This window comes from Rhinopithecus bieti, unplaced genomic scaffold, assembly GCF_001698545.2.
Source record: "Rhinopithecus bieti isolate Rb0 unplaced genomic scaffold, ASM169854v2 scaffold_5101, whole genome shotgun sequence".
NCBI classification, from domain to species: domain Eukaryota; kingdom Metazoa; phylum Chordata; class Mammalia; order Primates; family Cercopithecidae; genus Rhinopithecus; species Rhinopithecus bieti.
The window spans coordinates 488,578-501,893 of NW_016804853.1; the positions used below are offsets into that span (position 1 = coordinate 488,578).

General features: G+C 40.1%; 1 long non-coding RNA gene across 1 annotated transcript; it reads left to right on the forward strand.

The window, feature by feature from the left end:
* Positions 1-2,593: 2,593 nt before the first annotated feature.
* On the forward strand, positions 2,594-11,119 carry LOC108528736 (uncharacterized). The gene is made up of 3 exons (XR_001885276.1): positions 2,594-2,719; positions 8,484-8,639; positions 10,409-11,119. It is a non-coding gene; the product is annotated as an uncharacterized LOC108528736 (long non-coding RNA).
* Positions 11,120-13,316: the final 2,197 nt, after the last annotated feature.

Here is a 13,316-nt window from a genome sequence, read left to right on the forward strand (position 1 = left end):
AACACAAATCAGTAGAGTCAACAAAATCACAGAGAAATAGATCAAGAACTCTGATCCAACTTTGCTTGAACCTGCACTACTCCTTACCTCTTAGTTCTATGAGTCAGGAGATCTTTTTTCTCGTTAAGGCGGTTTGAATTGGCTTTTCTCATTCTAACTGATGCAAGTGGTAAGCACACTGGTAGCTGCAAGGCTTGTCAGAAGATGACACTTAATAGAAAGATTACCCAGGAAAACAAAGCAGGGTCTAACAGGGATGAGATCCTGAACCTAGGAGTAATAGAATGCAAATAATAAAAATATTATAAATTGAAAGTTAAACTAGGCCCACAAATATGAATTAATGTCTAACAAAACAAATAGCAAACATTAAATAAGAGAAACCTAAGTTGGAAATGAATCATAGAATTTGAGAGTGAGACAAGATCTGAGCGCTTAGATAGGAAAACCCCTAGATTTCCTGTACAGAAATAGGTTCTGAGAGGTTAAGTAACTTGCTGAAAATCACACAGCTAAGTCAAGCAAGGCTGAGGACCTGGCTTTCTTGAATTCCAAATGGGGTTCTTTCTGCTGCATAACATAGTTTCCTCTCTGAAGATATAAAATGAAATAGGAAAATGGTATTTCTAAATGTCAGCATAGGAAGAAGAGTGAGGAAAAGACTGCATTTTTATTTAATGGGGATTTGGGAGGCTCATAATAGAAATTTTGGATGTTTTGTTTTTAAATAAGACCGTGGCCTTTACTAAAAGGTTGAGCATATGCTACAGTGTGGAACCACCTGGGGTAGCACTGTTGCTAAGCGCCCCACCAAAAGCAAGGCAGGGCTGGTTCAACCTATGCTCACCTCAAACTTGTGACCTGTCTCCAGCTGTTAATTAGCTGGCTGTTGCTAAAGTTAGACTCTGTACACTCTTTACAAGATCAAAAGTCAGTCCATAAGGAATCAGACCAATAGCATATTCCACCTGGTGTCCACCCCAACACTGGCACTGTTTTTCTCTCTTCTTCTACATATTAAGTGAGGTAGGAAATTCCAATTGAATCACAATGCTAAAACAGCAATAAAACAGATCTCCAAGAACTGGATTCTGTCTCAGGTGTTCTATTTTAATTGCTCTAAGATCTTAAACACGTTGTTTTATCTCGGAGCCTCCATTTCTTTATGTATTAAATAACAAATGCCCTGCCTCCCTTCAGGGTTGCTGTGAAGATCAAAAGAGCTAATGATTGTGAAAGTAGTAGGCGAATTCTACAGCCCTACGATCTAACTTCAGGCCCCTCAGTTTAAAGACAAAGGAGCCCCAAGCTACGGACGGATTTCCTTAGGTCGCCCAGTCTCTTCGTGACAGGTAGAACTACCCCTTCCTGAGAATAAGGAGTGACAACCTCCAGAAGAGAGATTCATAATTACATTCAAAACAGCCACAAGATTTGCTAGATCTATTCAATAGCTGCCTTACAAAGCTATATGTGAATGTTGGATTCTATTCCCTTTTTTTCAGTGATGCCCCAAATGTAGTAACACATATACAATGTCAAGAGAGATTGCTGTGAACAATCTAGCCCAATGACGTCCATTTCAAAAACAGTTTCCAGTGCTATTTTGCTTTCTGGCTAATGAAAAAAAAAATTCTCAAAGAACAAACAGGAATTTTAACAAAGGAAATGGAACTATTCCTTGTGAACTTGCATTCATATTATAGCCATTCAATAAATTATCCTGTTCTTTAGAGCTTTTACAAATTCTCTTTCACCCTGAATTTGAGAGCCCTGCAACTTGAATACTTGAGGGATTTGTTCACACTTAGAGTCTCCAGGGTTAACAATTTAAACAAGTGACATCTCTGCTTCACTAAAAAGGACTCTGAGATCTCACGGTCTATCATATTAACATTCTTTCTATACTTTATGTATTTGTCTGTTTGCGGCTTTCCACAGAGGGATTTGAAGCAGCTTATACAAATATAGGCTCTGCTTAAGAATAAAATAAACTGAAATGAATTTGAGGAAAGAAAAAAAAATATGGCTAAGAAAATATAGGCTGGGTACAGTGGATCACGCCTGTAATCCCAGCACTTTGGGAGGCTGAGGCGGGAGAATTATTTGAGGCCAGGAGTTTGAGACCAGCCTGGACAACATAGTGAGACCTTGTCTCTAGAGCAAACAAAAAATTAAAATTAGTTGGGCATGGTAGCGTATGCATGTGGTCCCAGCTACTCAAGAGACTGAAATGGGAGGGTGGCTTGAGCCCATGAGGCCACGGTTGCAGTGAACTATAGTCACACCACTGCACAGCAGCCTGGGAGACAGAGGGAGACCTTGTCTCAAAAAATAAATAAAAAAGAAAATATGATGATTTGCTAGATAGATATATGTATATGCATATTTGAATATGTGTGTGTGTATACATATACATACATACCCAGTAGCCCAATTCACTTGCAAGCAGTGGAGAATTAAAAAAGACTAAGCCTCCTCACAGCCAGTGCAAAGACCAGTCATTGCTACCTGGTGATTGGCGTTTGGCTTATAGTCAGCAGCCTATGCTGGGCTAGAAGGAAGGGGTGGAAAGCAAGCTTGACTTATAGCCAGAGCAGTGTATGCAGCCATATAGTGAATGCCTTCATTTGCACCCTTAACTCTGAATATTCACTTTTAAAACATCCATCCGTCATCCATCCAGTGAGCTCAGGAGAGTGGCTGCTTAACTTCTGGGGTGAGTAATTCATCTACAGATTCACCTACCCCAAGCAAAGTGGTTAATATCTAAATTCAAAGGCTGCATTTGCTCTACAGAAACCACTTGCAGAGTTGGCTGCCTTGGTAATATATTGCCCTAGGCAACTGCTTGTTCTGACTCTGTTCTTTTCCCAGCTGGAGTCATTGTTCTGACTTATTTGTATGAATTAATGCTTCTTGGGTACCCAGAAACCTATTCCCAGAGCTCACTCATTAGTCAAGTTGTTTTTTTCACTAATCAATTATGTTCTCTTTAAACTAGCTAATCTAAAGAAAAGCAAGTTAACTAATTTGGAGAAGGGTGTTGAAATCATTGTAACATAATGTTTTCGTGAAAAGTACTTCTGTGAATGAGAGTAAGGCTGTGTGTGTGTGGATGATCCAAGAGGTCCTGGAATTTGAAGACTGGGTCCTTAGCTTGTGTTCCCATATAGACATTTTCTTCCTTCCTTTCCTTCCTTTCCTTCCTTTTCTCTCTCTTTCTTTCTTTTCTTTCTCTTTCTTTCTTTCTCTCTCTCTCCTTCCTTCCTTCCTTCCTTCCTTCCTTCCTTCCTTCCTTCCTTCCTTTCTTTCTCTCTCTCTCTCTCTTTCTTTTCTTTTCTTTTCCTTTCTTTTCTTTTCTTTCTTTGAAACAAGGTCTTGCTCTGTCACCCAGCCTGGGGTGCTGTGGCGAGATCTCAACTTACTGCAGCATCCACCTCCCACACTCAAGCTATCCTACTACCTCAGTCCCAAGTAGCTGGGACTACAGGTGTGCACCACCACGCCGGGCTAATTTTTTTTAAAAATTTTTTATAGAGATGAGGTCCCACTATGTTGCTCAGGCTGGTCTTGAATTCCTGGGCACAAGCAATTCTCCTGCCTCGACCTTCCAAAGTGCCGGGATTACAGGTGTGAGCCACCATACCCAGCCCTCACCTGGACTTTCTTCCCTCTTCACATGTTCTTCTTTGACAGCTGTGTCACATAAACAACTTCTGTCCTTGTTGAAAGAAGAAACTGTGAAATGCCAGGACAATAGGTGTGCAGGGGGTACTGAGCTTGACATACACGAAATAGTCAAAGAATGGGCAGGACCAGCCAGGCAGCTTGATTCGGCAGTGTGTATAATCATTACTTTGTGATAATTTTTATAGTCACCATCTGCTTACTAATAATGTTTTTAAAACAGGACCTTAATTCAACCTCTACAGATTGCTTGTGTTAAATTATTTGGTCTATCTCACAACTGGTGAGAGCTTTTCAAAGAAAATTTTTTAATTCATTTACACAGAGTTGAATGTTTAAATTAGATGAACATATCATCACTTTTATTTTAGTCACAGTTTTCTTCTCTTGTTTTGATGTGCTGTTTGACTTTTTGCCTTGCCAACCCGGATTCAGCTGTCTTCAAAGTATCTTCAGCTATCATTTAAAAAATCAGCTTTCTTTTCTTTAGATAATTCTGCAACGTGAAGAATTAAAACAATATTGTCTAGTTGTGCTGTTGACTCTCATGCAATCTTCAGGAAGCTAAATCATTTTCATGTGGCTGCTTAGGTTTCAGAGCAAGGTTCCCATAAGCACATGTTCTTTTTTGGGGAATAATGATAAATCCATCTGTTTTTCTTTCCTATTCTTCATGATATAGAAAATATAAGCTATACAGAGGATATAAATTACTAGGATCTATATGCCTTTAAAAATGCGTCTCCTAGACAAAAGATTTGTATTATTTTTGTTGAACAGTACAGCTTAGGAAAAGAAACTATAAATCTATAAAACTGATATCTATCAAAATATTTTCTATGGGTTCTAATTTTTTCTTGTCCATCTGTTGCCACAAACTTACAAATGAGAAATAGCAATTATTATGAAAACACAAAAACCAAAGAGTGCTTCCTTCCAGTTTTGGAATAGGTTATATTATTTTGTATGTCTTCATCTGAGGATGTAAAGTATCAGTGGAAACCTCAGTGACTCTGTGAAGTAGATAATTTTATATTGTTTTGCAGATAAAGATAATGACATATTAAGAGGTTAATTAAGTCCTGGGATCATATTGTCACACCCAAAGGTGGATTTTAAAGTTCAAATTCAAGGATCAGAAGTACAATTTGCCACCAAACCACTTCAGTAGGAATTTCCAGATTCTGACACCAAGGCTACATCTGGCGTAAGGATCTGAAGGCTGACTGGCCAAAATTTTTCTCCATCTCTCCTGTCCTCCCTCCGTTTAATCAAATACATTGTAGAATGAAAAATAGGTTTTGTAGCTATCTTGCTCTCCCAAAAGTTTCATCTGTAAAACAGAGATTATAATACTAATACTTATCTCAGAGAGTCATTTTGAGGAGGAAATAATAACATGTAAAGAATTTATTATACACCCAGGAACTTAGTAAGTACTGGACAGTCAGCTCTCCATATCCCCAAGTCTTCATCCGAGGACTCATCCAACCTCTAGTAGAAAATATTCAAAAAAATACAAATAAAAAAACAATGCAATATAACCCTATTTACATTGTAATAGGTATTATAAGATTACTTATAATTTAGAGATGATTTAAAGTATATGGGAAGATGTGCATAGGTTATATGCAAACACTAAGCCATTTTATAAAAGGAACTTTAACATCTTGGATTTTGGTATCCATGAGGGGGTCCTGGAACCAATCCCCATGGATACTAAGAGATCACTAGAAATGTTAACTATTATTATCAAGATGATCAGCAAATAAAAGAATGAAATGAAGGGCGTGAAAACCTCTTACCTGCTGCAGGTTAAAAGAATGCTTGCTGGCTGGTGGGTGTGGGGATGCACCCTTATAGTACCAGCTACTCAGGAGGCTAAGGTAGGAGAATTGCTTGAGCCCAGAAATGTGAGGCAGGCCTGGGCAACATAGTGAGAAAATGTCTACTGTTGTTTCCAAAAGACTGGAAGGAAGAGAAGACTCTTCTGTGGACATACAAACCTTGGAGCAGAAATTCTATCAATACTATTATTATTATCTGCCTACCTATTACCTAGCTAATATCTGTATATCAATTATCTATTATTATCAATTTTCTATCTGTTATTTATTATTATTGTCTATTACCCTATTATCCAAGAATAAAGTTTTTATCCTGTAATTGTCCCATTTATCGATGGCCAGTTGACGAGGACCAAAGACTTTATCACAGGGACACCAGAAAAAATATTGAAGTGGTAGCCAGCAACCACTTAAGAAATTGCCAATATTTGATGTCATTTTAACTAAATAAGCAGCAATTTCATATGATTCAGCCTAGTAGACCTTGAATCCAGATACACCTAGGCAAAGGATGCAAAACCAAAGCAGACAGTCTGTTTCTACCGTTTCTTCTCACTTCCAAAACGTGAAACAACCATATAGTAAAAAACAATAGAATAGGAAATAGTGATTAACTAGAGCTGTTGGAAATTTAGAAAGTATTGATATAATTAATCCAATACCATTTCAGTTTGTTGCTTTTCCATTTTCAAAAACCATTTTAGATGTAGGAAATGACATTTTCTAAATATAAGTAAATATCACATTTAAAAAAAAAATTATAGCTATTTCTAGCATGAAAGCCCATTCTCTCTCTCTCTCTCTGTTTTTAAGACAGGGTCTCACTCTGTCACCCAGGCTGGAGTGCAGTGGCCCGATCATAGCCTGGGCTCAAGAGATCCTCCCACCTCAGAGTTCCAAGTAGCTGGAACCACAAGCCCGTGCCACCACATCTGGCTATTTTTTCTTTTTAATTTGTTGTAGAGACAGGATCTCACTATGTTGCTCAGCCTGGTCCATTGTCTCTAAATGGGATACAGATATTTTAACAGTTTATCATACATCAGCTTTACTTTTACGGGACAAGGTTATTTTTAAATAAAATTCTCTACTGCCTTAGACTATATATTCTTGTTATGTGTTAAATATCTCTATTTTTGAAGAGAATTTTAACAAGATATTTTTATACCTTCCTTCTCGCTGTTTTCTGCTTCCTTAATTGGTCACCTAGCTAATGGAGCTTTCTATTTGAAACATTACAGCTTCCCTGTCAAGGGGACGGAGTCAACATGCTGTAATTATAGCTGTCTTCGAGGGTTGGATTATTATTCTGTCGATCTGACGTTCATATAAACAGAGCAGCTACCCATTGTAGTGTATGTGCACTGTTCACCCAAACAGAGTAAACTCAGCCTGCTAACGACATGACGTGCCCTCCAACACACAATTATATTTCACGGCAGTTCAGAGGTTTTCCGATGTAACATCTGTAATACAATTTTCCCTGCCAAAGTTTTACAAATCGCACATTCTGGCAAATGATCAATGATACCGAGTCAACACTATTATTCACAGCTGGATCGCCTCAAGAAAATAGGTTGGAATATTAACCTGAAGTTTTCTGAAAAGCTCCCATGGTACCTTTGCTGAAGAGATGTTAAACCTAACATCTCCTGATATGGAACCAGCGGTTTGAACTGTAACTCAGTTAGATAAGTTAATAGGGGAAGGCTATGATGTCATGATGCAGGAAATGACTAAACTTTTTTTTTTTTTTTTTTTTTTTGAGATGGAGTCTCGCTGTGTCACCAGGCTGGAGTGCAGTGGCACCATCTTGGCTCACTTAAACCTCCAACTCCCTGGTTCAAGCGATTCTCCTGCCTCAACCTCCCAAGTAGCTGGGATTACAGGCACGTGCCACCATGCCCAGCTAGTTTTCATATTTATAGTAGAGATGGGGTTTCACTATGTTGGCCAGGATGGTCTTGATCTCCTGAGCTTGTGATCTGCCCGCCTCCCAAAGTACTGGGATTACAGGCGTGAGCCACCGCAAAATGACTAACCATTACTTTGCAGTATTCCTGGAGTTAGGGAGGGGGTATGGATGGCATTGTGAGGGCACCGATGGTAACCCAGGTCAGTGAGACTTTAAAGGGACCATTACTTTGTCCTTCTTTCTAGAGTTTCAGGCATTAAAAATGTTAACTTGTGGCTGAGCATCGTGGCTCATGCCTGTAGTACCAGAACTTTGGGAGGCCAAGGCAGGAGGATCACTTGAGCCTACAAGTTCGAGACAAAGCCTGGGCATCGTAATGAAACCCTGTCTCTACAAAAAATATAAAAATGATCCAGGAGTGGTGGCATGCACCCCTGTAGTCCCAGCTGAGAGGCAGGAAGATCCTTTGAGCCCAGAAAGTTGAGCTACGGTGAGCCATGGTGCTGCCACTGCACTCCAGCCTGGGTGACACAGCCAGACCCTGTCTCAAATAATAAAATAAAATAAAATCAAGTATTAACTTGTTCAAGATCCTGTTTCACAGCAGTCATTGATGAGACAAATGAAACATTTTGGTACACCTTAAAAAAAATCCCATCAGTGTGGCAGAACTAGTTTTATTATCCCACTTCCTAAAAAGCCATGAGACCTCATCAGCCATGGAAGAATCTATGTAAAGCTGAAAGAATCTGGCCCTTTAATGATGCACAAATACGTGTGCATGGATTTTGCAAGTTCCTACTTTCACCTTTATAAATGCTGGGTTCCATCCATGTTTTAGTTGATTGGAGTTTTAAACAAAATCAATACAGATACCATAGTATGTAATTTCAGAGACTTTTTTAAGTACAAAAATGTACTTGGACCCCAAAATATGTTAGGGCTATGTGCTGCAATTGATCTTTCACAGTATGAGAAATCCAGGCCCCAGCTGACCTGGGAGTTAAGAATGATTTTTTACATTTTTAAAGGGTTGTAGAAAAGGAAGAAGAATCGGCAGAGACCATTTGTGGCTAGCGAAGCCTAAAATATTTCCTACCCGATCCTTTGCAAAAAAAGTTTGCCCACTCCTGTAGTCAGCAGCTCCCCTACTGTGCACAGTCTGTGTGCCATCTCATCTAGTAAAGGTGAGTAAAACCATCCCTGCCCCTAAGCAATTTACAATCTGCATCTAAGGGGCAAGAGCCTAGTAAGCAAAAGGCGAAAGAAGATGGCGCCAGATAAGGGCTTCAAAGGAAGAGAGACCAGGCTTGGTGGGGAAATAGGGAGTGGCTTCTTAGCAGGTTTTCTTTAGATGAACTTTGAAGATAAAAAGAGACTTTGATGAATAAGTGTGGGTGAGATGGAGAGGGGTCAGTGCTGTATACTGGAACCAGTGAGGGATTCCATTTCAGAAGCACCTGGAGAGGCTAGAGGGTAGATTCCAAGACTGGAAAGTGAGGAGAGGGTCGTAAGCTGGAGGCTATGATGAGGAGTGTATACAGAGGGAGAGGAGAGATTCCCGCACTTAGAGGCCAAAAGGACAACAGTTTGCATTTTACTTTGGTGTTGGAAAGAACCGTAGTCTCATATGGTTACATGGAAGTGTTTTATAATAATCAGTGAAAAATGAAGAAAATAGTCTCTCTTAGGCTGAGCACCTAGGAAATGAGTGGCTCTTGGCTGTAAGCCAATGAACAACATTAATATGTGCAGTTACCAAGTCACCATTAACACATAAAGCACTGCAGGGTTTCCATCTATTCATCAGAATTCTTGAAAGTCCAATTTTAAGGCAGTTCAAACAGAGGCGAGGCAGCTGAACTTGGTGAGGCTGCCAGGAACACTGAGTTCTGCCTCTGAATTTGCCCCTGACTCAGTGCCTGACCTTCGGCAAGAACTCAACGTCTCACTATCTCAGTTTCCTCAGCCATAAAATGGGGATAACAGACCTTAGTCACCTCATAGGAGTGTCATAAATGCCTACAAAAACCTTTCAAGGTAAGTGCTCCTGGAAATGGACAAGATGGGGAGGGTTCTTTTTCAATCGTCTAGGGGGGTTTAGAGGTTATCGTCTAGAAGTTATCAAAATTAAAATAGGAGACTACTTTGTAAAACAGAAATGATTGTGGACAAATGATGCAAAGCCTACAGACCCATAGTCTACTAGTCAAAATCTCTGTCTGTTCAACCTTCTGGGCTCAAGGGATCTTCCCACCTCTCAGCTGGGACTACAGGGGTGCATGCCATCACTCCTGGATAATTTTTGTACTTTTTGTAGACACAGGGTTTCACCATGGTGCCCAGGCTTTGCCTTGAACTCCTAGGCTCAAGTGATCCTCCTGCCTTGGCCTCCTAAAAAATCTCTGTGAAAATTCTAAATTAACGTCAGGACATCTTCTTTGTTGTTTAAGGATGGAAGAGAATATTCAAAATCAGACAGGACCACCTTAGAGAATGCGGTCTCACATATCTGTTCTATCTGCATTTTCGAAGCTTGGAATATTCTGCTCAATTCTCCTGGGTATTATTCAGTTATAAAGGTGCAGAGGGAAGCATCTCTCCTTCTGCACTTTCTTTACTCTGTAGATTTTCCTAATCTGTCCTAGAGAGGGACTGTGGCAGGGTCTGCAGACAGAAGGGCTGCCTGGTAGCCAGCCATCTTTGTATGACCTGTGCCATTGGCCGTTGGTGGCCGAGGAAGACACTAAAGTCTCTCAAGAAAGCTGAAGACCCAACCCCGAGATGTAGCCACACTGCACCTGGAGCAGACAATTGGGCTAGAAGACAAGTTCTGCTCTGCTCTGGAAAGTGTGAGTGGTAAAATATTTCTTAGGATCCTACTGAGAACACTTGCTATTTTAACCTTCTCTTTCTCTCTCTCCTTTTCTTTCTTAAATAAATTTTTACCTTACAGTTGTCCAGAGAGGAAAGATAGGCCAAAATAGTTCAATATGCTGTCTTACTGGGAAGACAACAACTTAAGCCACAAAGCCCTGAGTTTGACCCTAGAACTCTGTGGCTACTGATGACTCATATTGAAAATTATCAGATTGAATCTTCTCTACTGGTTTGATAACAACTGATGAGTGGAAAAAGAACGCCAATCAGATGCGCATGCTTAATAAGCAGGCTCCTTATCCCCCTCTGCAAATTTGTTCTTTGGATCATCTACACTTCCCTGTATGTTGAAGAAGATATGCTATCCATGCAATCCTTGTGGACTGCTTGATTAAAAAGTGGGTAAACTGTCTTCAGGCCCTTGGAGTCTGGTGCCTGTGTGAAGAGGGGAATGAGGCAGAAGTAGCAGTCAGTGGTGGCTGAAGTAGGAGAAAGTACTTGCTAATGAAATCTTGATTTTTCTGTGGCTTTTCTGTGCAATTGGGTGGCTAAGTAGGAAAGCCATTGGAACTTCACTATATCAATTCTGCTTTTCTTGTTTTTTGGAATTCTAAATCACCAAGGCTCCCTGCCACCCTATCCATCTATAACTTTTCATCACTTTTTCCTCAAAGTAAGAAGTGTGTCCCAGAAAATGTGCCTTTGTGACTCAGCAACATTTCAAATCCATCTGAGCCTTCCCAGCGTTCCAAAAGAAATACTGATTTGAATTCAGCTGCTTAAAAAACCAGTCTCTAAGCAGACAGCTTGAAACTTCCTTACAGCAATAGTTTAGGCTCTGGAGGGGAAATCGGTTTGTTTTCAGTTGTTTTAATTTTTCAGTTAATTCATTCACCACCTGATTATATATGATCTTTTGAGCCCAATACTCTGCTAAATTAACCTTGACTTTCTCTCTCTCTCTCTCTCTTTCTTTTTGACAGAGGCTTGCTCTGCCGCCCAGGCTGGAATGCAGTGGCACAATCTCAGCTCACTGCAAACTCTGCCTCCAAAGTTCAAGCAATTCTCCTGTCTCAGCCTCCCGAGTAGCTGGGATTACAGGCACCCGCCACCATGCCCAGCTAATTTTTGTATTTTTAGTAAAGATGAGGTTTCACCCTCTTGGCCAAGCTGGTCTCGAACTCCTGACCTCAACCTTGGCCTCTCAAAGTGCTGAAATTACAAGCATGAGCCACCATGCCTAGCCTTACCTTGATTTTTTTTTTTTTTTTTTGAGACAGAATCTCACTCTGTTGCTCAGGCTGGAGTGTAGTGGCTTGATCTTGGCTCACTGCAACCTCCATCTCCCGGGTTCAAGAGATTCTCCTGCCTCAGCCTCCCAAATAGCTGGGACTACAGGTGTGGGCCACCACGCCTAGCTAATTTTTTGCATTTTTACTAGAGAGGGATTTCACCATGTTGGGCAGGCTGGTCTTGAACTCCTGACCTCAGGTGATCCACCCTCCTCGGCATCCCAAAATGCTGGGATTACAGGTGTGAGCCATCACGCCCGCCCCTACCTTTGATTTTTAAGTCAAGAGGGAACAAGTCCACATTTCTATTCAGTTAAAGTAAATACCTTTGGACGTTGAATCACTTTTAGAACCACAGTAAAAATCATGTATGAATGACCCACAATTTCACTCCAACAGGAAGGTGTGTATATGTGCACAAAAACAGTAAATTGTTCACACCAGCATTATTCATAATAGTCAAAAACTGGAAACAACTCAAACATCCATCAACCGTAGAATGGATAAATAAATCATGATATATTCATACCATGGAACATAACAGTGAGAATAAATGCTACACACAACAGATATGAATTTCACAAACAGAATGCTGAGCAACAGAAGCCAGACACAGAAGGATATACATTTATGAATCCATTTGTATGAAGTTCATAAACAGACAAAATTAGTCAGTGGAGATCATTCTCATAGAAGTCTGAAGAGTAGTTGTCTTTAGGGAGGGGGATATAGTGACTGAAGTGGGTATAAGGGGTTTCTGGGGTTTGGTGATGTCACACAAGCATATTCACTCCGAATATTCATTGAGCTGTGCAATAATGATTTTTCAAACTTTTATATATGTATGATATTCTTCAATAAAGCTTTGCTTAAAAACATGCATAGTCATTGCTATAGTGTGAATGTTTGTGTCCCCCCATTCACCAAATTCATATGTTGAAATCCTAACCCCCAAGGTGATGATATTAGGAGTTGAGGCATTTGGCGATGATTAGGTAATGAAGGTGGAGCTCTCATGAATGGGATTCATGCCCTTATGAAAGAGGCCAGGGGAGCTGGTTCACCCCTTCCGTCATGTGAGGACATAGTGAAAAGATGGCCATCTATGAACCGGTAAATGGGTTCTCACCAGAGACAGAATCTGCCAGCAACTTGATCTTGGACAGCTCAGCCTCCAGCAGAGTAAGAAAATTAAATTCTATGCATAAGCCACACAGTTTATGGTATTTTACTATAGCAGCCCAAATGGACTAAGAGAGTCATTATTATCAGGAATAGTTTAGTGTTACCACTCATTATCAGAATGAAAGTGATCAAATATTGTGTGAATGCTTATAAGGTGCAAATGACAGGAGACCCAACTCAAAATGATTGAAGGGACTGGAAAACTTTTCCTTTAAAGGAATAAATAGTAAACACTGTAGTTTCTGCAGGTCATGTGGCCCTTGTCTTTACTACTTTGTGTTGTTGCATGAAAGCACCCATAAACAATGTGTAAACAAATGAACATGCCAAGGTTCCAATAACACTTTACCTTTAAAAACAAGTGGTGAGCAGGATTTGTAGTTTGCTGACCTCTAGTTTAAACAATCACTGAATTTATTACACAAGTAACAAGAAGTTCCAGGCAACGTAAGCTTCAGGGTTAGTTGATTCAGCAGCTTCACATCTCAATCCAGGACCTCAATTCAT